This window comes from Cottoperca gobio, chromosome 16 (genome assembly GCF_900634415.1).
Source record: "Cottoperca gobio chromosome 16, fCotGob3.1, whole genome shotgun sequence".
NCBI lineage: Eukaryota > Metazoa > Chordata > Actinopteri > Perciformes > Bovichtidae > Cottoperca > Cottoperca gobio.
In genome coordinates this window covers 21011866-21024864 of record NC_041370.1, presented here as the reverse complement: position 1 = coordinate 21024864, position 12999 = coordinate 21011866, and positions in this window count along the sequence as shown.

Here is a 12999-nt window from a genome sequence, read left to right as displayed (position 1 = left end):
TTTGTCAACAATTATAACTCCTCCTGTCATGCATCTGTAACTGATAACAGTTGATGAGTAGTAATAATATGAAAATATGAAGTATTCATCTGTTATATTTAATAATTAGATCTTTTAATAAAGTATTGATTTATTTATCAATACTTCTCACTCTCCGTGGCAACAAAGCACATGTAAGTGCTAAGATAAATCTTTAGTGGATCTTAAATTAAAACAAAATTTAAATTGGAGTTTTGATTACATTAACGACAGTTTTAAAACCAAATGATTTGTACGAAATGTATAAACATGTAATGCTTTAAAGCATGCTGTAAGGATTTGTTACATTTGCTACAGTATGTTCTGCTGTGTTTATGGATGCTTCTTGTTACTTTATGAACTTTTGCATTTTATAAAGTCCACCCCATTGATTTACCATTGCAGATCACATCTCATTTGAGTCTTCACTCAGGTCGCTTCGAATATATCTGACTGATTGCAAAACTTCTCCGGCTTTTTAGTCTTAATGACAGAATCTGCAAATATAATTACTGCTGCAAGAAAAGCAGCCAGAGATAGCGGAGAGAAGCTGTCATCTGCTATTGTTTTCCAGTCGGTGTCCTCCAACTGAACTTCACCGACCGACAGTTTAATTGGTTTCGGGGAATCGGGTGTGAAGAGGAGTCATGACCTTGATCTTTCTCCCCGATTATTTTTTTTATTTTTTTTTACCAACTATACATGCAAATATGCACAGCGTGTGTGTATGTGTGTGAGAGAGTTGAGAGGGAGGTAAACAGATACAGATTGTCTCATTTTATTGTGTGTTTAGTGGCTGATTAGAGGCCTAATTAAATACAGTGTTAGTGAGTTCAGAGGCAAACAGAGGAGACACTGACCCTGCGACTTCTAATGCACCCCGGAGATCATCTGAACAAAGAGAGTAGATGCACACAGGCCGATAGAGAACATGCATTCAGAGACTTTGAACAAACAAGCATCATCAGACCTTTATCACCAGAACCTGTCCTTAATTCACTCTTTGCCTTGCATGATAAATATTAATAGGAGGGCAGGGGGGAAATTAAGCAAAACTAAACATTAACTCAGTATGATGTTGGCTTCAGTTCAGGCCTACAGGGTAAAAAGCAGAGCACCGCATACACTAAGTATATATGCATTAGTAAAAATGTCACAATGTTGCCAAATGTCCAAGACTAACTGTGCACAAGCTACAGTACAAACTTCTCCTAAACAGTTTGGGTTTAGCTGAAATCTCGCAAGAGTGTGTTGTTGGGACAGACAAATTGGTCTCGAACAAAGATAATTTTTAGTGTCAGGATGTTGGGAAATGATGTGGCTTGAGAGAAATAGGTCTATTTGATGATGTTTTTATCGTTAAATCATGAAAATCTCAGTTCCAGGTGTTACCTTTTTGAGTGTTTCACAGTATGGTATTAGTGTTGTTAGTGAAAAAAACAGCAGTTAAGTGTAAAAACAGTTTTTGAATCAATGTCACAGGATGTGAAAACAACACATTGCTGCTTAATATGCAGAAGGTATGAAAAATATAGATGTGCTGCAAAAACATGCATATATGATTTCACAGAAGCAGATATCAGACTGTGATGTGGAGGCAAGGTGACTGCAGTGGTCTAAAAATCAGGAACTGTGCAAAGCGTATCTGCGTCGTTGTGTGTTGTCAGCGCCATTATGACAAATCGAAACCAAGGAAGAGAATTGTTAAAAACGAGCTAAAATATCACTGCAGTGTCCAAACCTTTGATTTCCATTTAGCTCAAGTTCCTCCTCGGGCCAGTAAAGGCTATTTCACAAGGAAACCCCCTCCGCCACTACCCCCCGCCCCCACCTTTTTATTCCCCAACCCTCTCATCCTCTCTCCACCCCATTTGCGCCAACAATACCCCTCTCACCGCACCGCCCCACTCTCAACAGGCTTCTGTAGAATTTATTCAAATATTTTGACATTTCGCCTCCCCTCACTTCCCGAGCAGAAATGATTTGTGACAGCTGGAGATGGGCTCGGTCGGAGGAGCTTCCTCCAACACCCTGCTTTCTTTTTTCTCCCATCCTAAAGGCTGATTTCTCTCTTTCGACTCCCATCTTTCCCCCTCCTCCTTTATTCACCGCTGCTCCTCCTGTCAGCTGGCGTAGGCCTTGATAGCTCTCACCGTTATTTTTCTTTTTTTCCATGTGACTCCACAGTGTGATAGACAAACTGGGTGATAGTTTTCTATTTGTTGACATTTTGTGTTTTCTTTGCCTTTTTGTGTGCCTTTTGCTCAGTGCCCACTTCCTGTCTGACACCATGTATCGGCAGCACAGAGGGTAATCCTCCTATGAAACATCTTTCATCTGAGTCCTATGGGGCTACAGTACACGAGAATGATTCCTTTAGTTGTTTAAAGAAGATGAGAATGTTAGTAAAATACAGTATGATCACCTGCAGGATGATACAGTACAGTAAGTGAAGTCTGAACTATCAACGGTTTTAAAGTGCCTTATTTTCCCACATGAATTTCAATAGGCGATAAACTGATAGAGCATCAAAATGAGGAAGTGTTGCATCAGACGACAGCAGTGTGCGGACTACAGCGCTCTGACAACAAAGACGCCATTTGAATAATGCTGCTCATTAGTTGGGGGACAGGGCCTTTTTCTGTTGGCGCCTGTCCCTGGTCACTTTGCACTGCTGCGATAGACAAACACACACACTCAACGCCAAGGTTGTCATCCATCACCGTACTGAGAGAAAGGTATGAGCTGCCCAAGACAAATGCGTCGTTCTTTTTATTTCCTTCGCAATGATTAGACATTTCCTCTGGTGGAGCATCACAGCATCCACACAAAAGAATAAAGTAATGCCAGCTCTCTCTCATACTGTACGTGGTGCCATCTGAAAAGAGCTATTGAAGAAAGATCTAAAAATCCAGCTGCTGGAAATCCTTCATCAACTCTGGTATCAGCACACTGAACAATAATGAACCTCCCTGCTCAACAGACACAAAAAGCATCAGTACAATCCAAACAGGATGTTTCTTTTGAGTTAGTCAGATACTCTGTCAGGCTTTCTTTATTCTGCTAAAGGAATCGTTCGATATTTTTTGGAAAATCCGCTTGTTTGCTTTCTTGCCGAGATCTAGATAATTAGATCATACCACTGTCAGCTGTATGGTGAATATGAAGTTACCGCCAGCAGCCAGTTAGCTTAGCATAAGACTGGAAAAAAGATAGCCTGGCTCTGTCCAAAGGTCAAAAATCCTCTGACCAGCACCTCTAAAACTCACAAATGATCATGTTATATTGCAACGTGATCGCGTCCCTACTCGTCATAGTTTCTCGCTTGGGCAGAAGCTCCCGGCGTTTTGCTTAATATCTTGCTGCATACTTAACGTTGTGAAACGGTCGCAGCAAACAAAAAAACAAAAGTAATTGGTTAGGGTTAGAAATAAAATCATGGTTTAGGTTCAAATAAGTAGGTTAGTTAAGCTACAGACATTATGTCATGTGACGCAAAGTCATTGAGTCACACCCCCCACCCTTAGCAGACTTATGTGCTCTTAATACTTTGTCCGTTGCTCTGAGTCTAATAATGGGATTGTGTTGGAGGTATTTGAAAGCCCGGTGCGTCTCACACAGACACTGAAAGCACTAAAGTGCGTCGGTATCATGAAATCGACGGCCACTGCCAAAGCGTCAGTATATGATGCCCTGGGATTGAGACCATGCTGTATATCTCATGTTTAATGGACCCAGAAAACGCATAAAAACAACACGTCCCTGCAGTTTGTCGTCACTGTAAGACAACTGTCTGAGAGTCTGGGAAGTTACTGCCCCACCAAAAAACCACAACGTGTTGTTTCTACACTTTGTATTTTGTAAGCATTAAACAACACTGTATAGCTTGTTGATTAGTGAGCTTTAGAGGTAGGTCAGGTAGCTGGCACGCTGCAGCCAAGCAAATGAGCGAATTTCCCCAAAATGTCAAACCATTCCTTTAACTTGACGTTTTAAACATTGTACCATTGAAGATGTAAAGGTTTACAAACACTATAAGCAGCAACTCTCAGTATCAGGAAAACCCATCTGCAAGAATGTGCATAAGCACATCTATAAAATAATTTAATTAGTCCAGGGCTAATCCTTTATGCAAATGTGAATCCTGAAAACTAAATCATTTGATTTAAAAAGAATACAGGGACACTGTGACTGTTTGAACAGACCTGAGAAAATCCAACTGTAGCTCTATAAAAGGAAAGAATCAGTCATCTGCCAAGGACAGCCGGAGCTAATAAGTGTGTAACATGATAGAAAAGAAAATTAGTTCATAGCTGTCATCTTCTTGATGAAGAGGCAATCAAAATCAAAGTGAATCATTCCGTGAGGAGGATTGTGTTTTGGAATTCAAACGGGCAATGCTTCAATATGACAAATCAGCCGGTGTGGTGCATGTTGATTGATTCCATCCAGGAAAACCTAATAGATTTAGCCCTCTGTGAATTTGGCTCTCATTAACCTCGCAGCGTTTTCATATGAGAATGTATTGGAGCCATTTTATCCACCACTCAAAGGCAATTCACTGGGTGATAAATCCTTTGGCTTATCTGGCTGCAGGTGACAGCACAGCAGAGCACTGAGGCTGACTGGGGCACAAACACACTGAAACACACACAACAATGTATGCACACACACACACACACATATTCACATTCCACATAAACACGTTCTGCAGGCACACGTTTTTCTTGAAGGGGTCGCCATGGTGACCCGTGAGCGGAAAAACCTTGTGATCCGACCGGAACCAAAGACATGCTCCACGACCCGAGCGACCAGCCGCAACAGAAAAATCTTCCTCTCGGCTCCCCGACAAAGAAGAGGGAAAAAAACTGAATTCAATTACACAGTCGAAACCCACTCCTTGCCCTCCGGGAGTGATATCAGCACCATTTAAAAGTCTGATTACTCACAAAACCAATAACATTTTGACTCCTTGGTAATGGACCAGTAGATTAGAAAATTTAGATTACATTTAACTGCCTGTAGATTCTCATTAAAACGCCACCAACTAGTTAGAAACAATAGGTAATTAAGAGTGTAATGAAGCGCAGTAGTGTTAGCGCACGTCGGCTGCATGCTACTCTTGTGGGACCAAGCCTTACTTTGCACTTATCCTGCAGCAAAGCCATACCAGCGTCTCATTTGGGCAATACGACATATTTAATTAGATTAATGAATTTCGGTGGCGTCTCCGCGGGGTTGGTTGTGCTCCTCCCGGTGACAGTGTAACAACAGATTATATATTAGGGGAGGCCTGGAGCTGCAGGCAGACCGGTGCTGGTTGGTCCCTCGACAGAGGCGCGTCGCCATGTGACAGTTTGGGTGGAACCTGTCTCAGGTTTACTCCTGCTAAATTGTCAAATGCAAATAATCATAAGCAATTGTGCTGCCTGAGTAAACACAAACTCGTATCCAAAACTCCAGATTTGATTTAACAAAGTGAGGCCTATTGAATTAAACATGATTGATTGTAACACTGGGAGAACACAAACAGAAGCAAGAAAGCCCAGGGTGATAAATGGGTTAGCGCCCGTGTTTGGCTTTAAGCTAGTCTCTGTGGCTCCGGCCGGCCACAAGTAACTGCTTCTGCACAAAGTAAAGACTAAATGAAATGAAACAGAGCATGGGTCTCTGAGGCAGACACAAAGTAGTTTGAAAGACTGCTCTAGCAGTTTTTAAATGTTGTAAAATATGGATGAACTCTTAATGTCTTATCTTTGGTGCTCTTACGTGTTGGATTTGATCTCTTTTTTTTTTTTACTATTTATTTTCTGCTTTTGTTTTATACTTTGTTTAATGTATAATGTGCTGTGTAAGTAGTTTCACTATTTGTGTCTTTCTCTGTCTTTGTAATGTAAGCTCACTAAAACAAATTCCCATCAACCATGTGGATATGGCAATAAAGTCTTGAATCTTGAAATGCGTATTACACAGATACATGAATAATGTGAAGATTTCGCTGTAATAATGAAGATGAGGGGAGACCCAATAGCTGCGTGGTTAGGGTGTATACCACATGGGCGCAAATGCACTGAGCTGCAAATCTTAAAAAAAAAAAAGGAAATGTTTTTCTGCAGTGTAACATGAATATGTATTCTTGGAGTTTTCCTGAAAACTTCTGCTTTCTATAGCAGCATTTCAGAGTCACATGGCTGCCTTTGTGTAGAAAGTGTTAGCTCGCTCAACCCTCCCGTGTGGTGGAGCCGGACAGTAATTCTCTGTTTTCATGTGTAAAGCACTAAACAGAAGAATGAATTCCAAGTGACCAGGTTTTTTTTCCTTCTGCCTAAAACTAGAGTTTAAGTTGAACTTTTGCATAGCTTTCACTTTATTTTTAGGGTTAGCATGAAGTTTAGTGTTTCTGATTTAATTTTAGATTAAGATGTATATTACTGTGAGATTTGACTTGAATCTTACAGATTAGTTATGTTTTAGCTTTAGATTTAATTGAATTTAAACTTTAGGCTTAGAGTTGTGTAGCTAGAATTTAGCTTTTGCTTTGTTTTAGGTTTAGCTAGGTAATCACGACTCTAATTTCATATGAAATTTATATTACACTTTCGGTTTAACTAATATTTTTCTTGTTCAGGTAGATTTAGACGTTCCCCATGTTGAGCAACAATTCAGGCCTTAAACTTGAATCTGTAAACTCTTCAACTTGACATTCAACCTTCTTTAACAAACTGCCTGTTTAATGCTGAAGTCATTAGCAACAAACAACACTGTAGTAATATGTATAGACTGTCGATACTGAGCACTTGGTCATACCTTTCTGTAGTTCCAGTGCTCTATGTTGTCTTTGAAAACATGATGTTTGTACCAGTTTTCTTTTGTAGTATCACACTGCCCTCTATAGGGATGGATCCTAACTGCGCTGCATTGATCCTCAACACAGAGTTGTGTATTTCAGTGATATACCCTCCTCAGCTGTTTTCACAGCTCTCTACTGGTCTACATTTCAACACAGAGAGAATCTGAGAAGCTTTTTAGAAAAACAAATCCGTCCGTTGAGATTTATTCCATTTGAACTTTTGCACATATTTCAGTGACAGACGTAGATGTTGCACTGATAATGAATATACAGAGACAGAATTACAAGGTGAATAAGTCCAGAAAACACACTCTCACACATACACACCTCCAACCTGGCAGAGTGTTTGTGCTTGTAAACACTTGAATATTTGAGCCAGATTCAAACACACCATCTCTCCAAAATAAGTCATAGAGGAGGAGGAGGAGGAGGAGGAGGAGGAGGAGGAGGAGGAGGAGGAGGAGGAGGAGGAATAGGAAGAAGAGAGAAGAGCAGAGCAGATGGCCCAGTGCAGATAGACTAGGAGACTGGGAGCGAGGAGTGCTCTCTGAAGGACGAGGTCTTGTATTGTTGTAGCTGCTAGGGCCGCTCTGTCACACGGCGTACCAGGGGTCCCCAAAGAGCCAGGGTCTTATGGTGTCAGTGTCCCCCCAGTCCTCATCCCAAGCCCTGGCCTATTGTCATTCCTGTTTTTTAATTTCTCAAACGCAATCAAGTGTGACACAAACTGTTTACCTAGCGTGTCTGCCACAACCAGGAAGAGAAAAGGCGGAGAGGGAAAAACAGACACACGAGCCAGGATCTCAGCACAAAATAATCCTCCATAATACCAGAGAGTTTAAAGAGGCTTTGCCAATACCTACTCGAACCCTCCCCCCCCCCCACGTCTCTTTGCTTTTATGAAAAAAGGAAGGGGAGATAAAGAGGAAAAAGGGGGGGAAACACATCAGAAGAAAGCTGTTAAATTCGCCCCTCAGTCTCGTTTGGGATTGCTAATTATTGTTTTTACAGTACAACAATTGGGGTATTAGGGCATAAGCGGCTGGAGATAACATCCAAAGGAAGGCAAGGGGAGGGCAAGGGGAGAACAGGGAAGAGGGGCATGGGGGAGAAAGATAAAGGGTCGACAGAAGGGGAGCTATGATAGGGTCTGGTCCATGGCGGTGTCTCTGTCTCTCTGCTATAACACATCACCCTATCAGGAGACTCACTGGCTCACTCTGTCTCCAAGGATCTTAAAAGGTGAAGAGAACTTGGCAAGGAAAAGTTTTGAATTTTGGACAATTTATGGATGATCAAAAATCTGAGAAAAGTAGGGAGAAAAGAATATACCACATCTATGATGGGATACTTGCAATTGTACAACTCACATGTACATAAACTTTGATGTACTTCTCCACAGACATCTAGACACTGACAACAAACGTGATCCATCGCCTCATTCTCATATCACTCCGCCTAACTTAACTAGTACTTACATTAGGCTACAGGCAAGGTGCACCGTGTTATATATAGTTCCCTTCTAATATAAGGAACAACACTAACTGTAGTTACCATTCATTAAATGATCATTAAATGTTAATGATTTCAATAAACCTGTGAAGGTAGCTAATCTACAATAACAATTCACAAAAATAAATCTCATTTACACTTAAGGCTGTACTGTACTGTAGGCCAGACCTTTTTGGCTGGGAGAGCCATAAAAGCCAAATATTTTTTTTATGTATTTCCTTGAGAGCCATATAAATTTGAATGCAACTTTACGTGTGCATTTTTTAATATAACACGTCTCCGAGTACTAATAGCAGGTATCAGTGTTTCATTGAACAGGAGCTCTTTTATTAAATAAACTAAACGCTTACGTTATTTATCTCATATATGAGCACGTTTCAGTGTTTACTGCACGGGTGTCAAACTCAAGGCAATTATAATCCGACCAGCGAAAAAATATCATATGTCTATCATACCTGGCCCGCCGGTTTTGGTAATTAAATCAATGCATGGCACAACCACGGGAAAATACATTTGAGGAAGAATCTAAATGTGTAAATGAAATGAAAGTTTTTGGAAAGCAAAGGGAAACACAGCACAGATATCTGGGACGATGTGAGCTGGACTGTTTGTGCGACATAACGAAGCATCTCACATGTTAAACCTGCAGCTTCAGGGCTGTGTGATCACAGACATGTGTGATGCAGTGAGAGCTTTCTAAGGCGAGCTTCCTGTGGGAGACTCTGATGCAGAAGGAAACTTTGGTCACTGCGTGTTTCCAAACACTGACAAACATCTCCACCTCTGTGTTCCCGACAGCATTCTGCTGATCAACTGAGACCATTTGCCGACTTTGCAGCTCAGAAATGAAAACTGAACTGCTCAGCAATCCGACTGCAGTTGACTTAAATATGTTCCATATCTTTTTGCACTTTAGTGTTTATCGTGTTCAATAAATGTGGACCGTGTTTGGCCCTCGACGTAGTCCCAGTTTTTAATGTTGGCCCTCTGTGAATGAGTTTGACCCCCCCGGTCTACTGCTTGCTTTGCGCAGTTTCTCCTCTGCTCGGTTTCGCGACGGGCGGGGCTCCGCCCCCTACACCCCTACACCCACACCTACACACACACCTATACACACACGCCTATACACGCACACACACACACACGTGTGTAAGTGTGTGCGCTGTGCAGTCTGAGACAGAGCGGAGGAAAGGAGAGGGGAGAACTAAAAACAAATCCGCTGCTAAATGTTTTACTTTAAAATGACACAGTATAATTGTTTATTACTTGTTAATCATGTTAAAAAATGTCAGCTCAAAATTGTCTGCGAGCCATATCGCGTCATCGAAAGAGCCATATATGGCTCACGAGCCATAGGTTCCCGACCCCTGCTGTAGGCTATGTCAATAGCCAAGTTTCCATCAAAATGCACAAATGTTAACCAAGTTTTGGGAAAATTGGCAAAAAACATAGCAAATGAATGCACATTTCCATTCGCTGTCAATATGGGAGTATTAGAAAGTGGACGTTTGAGCCACATGTAAATCATGATTTATTCGCTAAGACTGTTTCCATTGCACTTTGTTGCATTTCTTTCTATCGATACACCAAACTTTCTATCTCAACCATGGTTTTTGCGATATTTGCAAGAAGTGTGTACTACAACAGGGGGTGTGAGTGCACTTCATAGTTGAATGTTTACCCAGTCAGTGAAACTGTAAGAGACCATAGCATAGAGAGAAATAAGATGGTATTATTTGATTGTGGGACTTTATTACTCTATTAAGTCAGAGGGACATTTTTCAGCTCCGGCTTTTATTGGTTGCTAAAGCAAACTCATCAGGGCAGGTGTCTGACTTCTTAAACTATGTAAGGATGTCAAGGGTAGGCCAGAGAAGAGCTCACGAAAAAACTCACGATCCAAAATACACGACTCAACAAAGTGTCTGACGTTCAAACTAAAATATCTTTTAATCCAAAGTTTCCCCATTAACAATAACCATACACTTGACTAGTTTAATAAGACGAACTGGCACAAGATAAGGGGAGACAGGACTATTTATACATGAGGTAAGAGGACACAGGTGACAACAATTAGGGGCGGGGCAGATGATCACAGAAGCAGGAAAACACACAAAGGCAGGAAGTTAAGTGACCTGGAACAAGAGGGAAAGGTGAGTTTCAAAACAAAACAGGAAGTGCAAGACGACACTAGACAAGACTGACGGTAACTTAACATAACGTGACCTGAGAGATATTAAACACTGAACATGAACTAAACTATAACATAAATACATGACATAACATTAAGAATAAAAGTGCTACAAAAACGGATCCCTGTATTTGACATCAGAACAGAATGATACAGTAGTATTGTACACAACACACTGTTCTTTGTCTGTTAATTAATCGTTAGCTCAGGAACCCTGTTTGGACTTGGGAAAAATGTATTCTGATATTAATGTAGTATCTTGCACTAATAGATACCCAACACAAACAGGCTTAAAGGGGAAGACTAATTAGTTCCATGAACAGGTGTGAGACCAAATATAGCCTGCAAATTATAGGAAAACATAAATAATATATTCTGTATGGCTTCATACTTGACATGCATCAAATGAATTGATCTCATGTTGTATGCGTGTATTATCAATTTCCCAAGCTTTAGAAATAAAACTAACCAATACTTTGCCACTCAGTCCAACTTTCAAACCAAAAATAATTCAAGATTTGTGTTCTGTATTCTTACAAAGCTGCACGCAGGGTATCGTATCAGAGCATGAGGGTGATATACCAAGTTTTTAGGAAGTCCTGTTTAGTGACATGAATGACACAAATGATGTAATTAATAACATAATTAATTTTGTTCCAGTAAAGCAAAACACTCACAGGTAGAACACAAAAAAATACTGCAAGGTATATTATGAGTGCTAAAAAGCAGGTGATGGCTTGAGCCCAATGGGAGACAATAAAGCCTCATGGAAAACACACACGCACGCACGCACACGCACACACACACACACACACACACACACACACACACACACACACACACACACACACACACATACGTTCATCCATACACATTGGATTCTGTAAATGAGCAGGCCAGCCAAAGTCATCTGGAAGCTTCCACATGCCAATGAATAAATAAAGCTGTAATTAGTAAAGAAAACAGCGCCACCTGTTGGTGTCCCACCTCTGTGAACTCAGTCCATTATAGGGTGCTGTGGGAAACACCTGAGCTTGCAAAGGCTGTATGTTAAAGGCTTGGCACACACACGATGTGCATGTTTGTGTGTGCGTGCGTGTGTGTGTGTGTGTGTGTGTGTGTGTGTGTGTGTGTGTGTGTGTGTTTTCATGAGGAAGTCTTTTCATGTGGGCCACCCGTGTAACCATGTGTGTTGTATGGCTTCCATTTGTAAAGAGGCTTACTGAGCATATGTGTTGGTATTGTGAGAGTGTGTGTGTGTTTGTGTGCTCTTCCGTGTACATGTGTGTATGTGAAGGGGTCCAACTGCGTGTCCTGGGGCCCACCTGGCAGCGTTGTGCAGATACTGAGGCCTGAGCAGCTGGCCTGGGGGCTGGTGAGGGTGTTCGACGGGGGGAGGTCTGAGAGGGGTGCGGGGGGTCTTCCATGGCCCCTGTCCCACCAGACCCAGACAGTAGGAGGCAGATGGACAGGCCACAGCCACTGCCAGAGGGCCAGAGGGGCCACAGGGCCGAGGGAGAGGGCCAGCCAAGACCAACTGAGCTCACTCACACACACACACACACACACACACACACACACACACACACACACACACACACACACACACACACACAGTAAAAGATACATGTAAACACAAAACTCATTGAATGTATACAGATTCCTAGATACAAATTATAAAAATGTTCCCTCAATATTTTCTTAATTGCAAAATGTTACATGATTCATTCCTTCACCTTAAAGGATATTTTTATTTTATCACAAATTGGTCAAATGTTTATAGGTTTAATCTATTGCAAAATGTCTGATCACCCTATGCTTGTCTTTCTTTCCCTGTTCAACTTAATTTACCCCAAATCTTAGCAATTATTTTTGATGAGTACAATGTTAACGTAAATGATAGTAATGATGGCCATACCTAAGATCATAATAAGATCCTAACTAATTGTAACAAATTGGAATTATCCTTTAACGAGTCCCAATATTTCCTACAATGCCTTTTGAAACTGGCCCGAGAATGGCTGGGAACACACAGAATACAAGCTGCAAGTTATTTGTCAACTGCATGTCGGTCTGTCAGTGGGTCCGCAGGTCCTCCACTTTGCTTCAGACTGAAACATCTTGACAAGATGGATTGTCTTGAAATGTTGTACAGTCATTCGTGGCCCAGAGAGCAGGAATCCTATAGACTTTGGTGAGCCTCTTTTCTTTCTTCTAGCGCAGCCATGAGGGTGCGCAAAAAAACAAAAACAAAAACAATTTGATAGATTGCCATGAAATTTGGAACAGCCATTTGATTGGCGGCTGTGAGATCAGTTCAAACAAAGTGGATCTGGGGAATAAAGTGTTGACTGATAAATAGAGTAAGGTTAGTTGATTCAGGAAACAAAGGTACATTAATTGATTTGTGGCACACTTTAAACAGCAT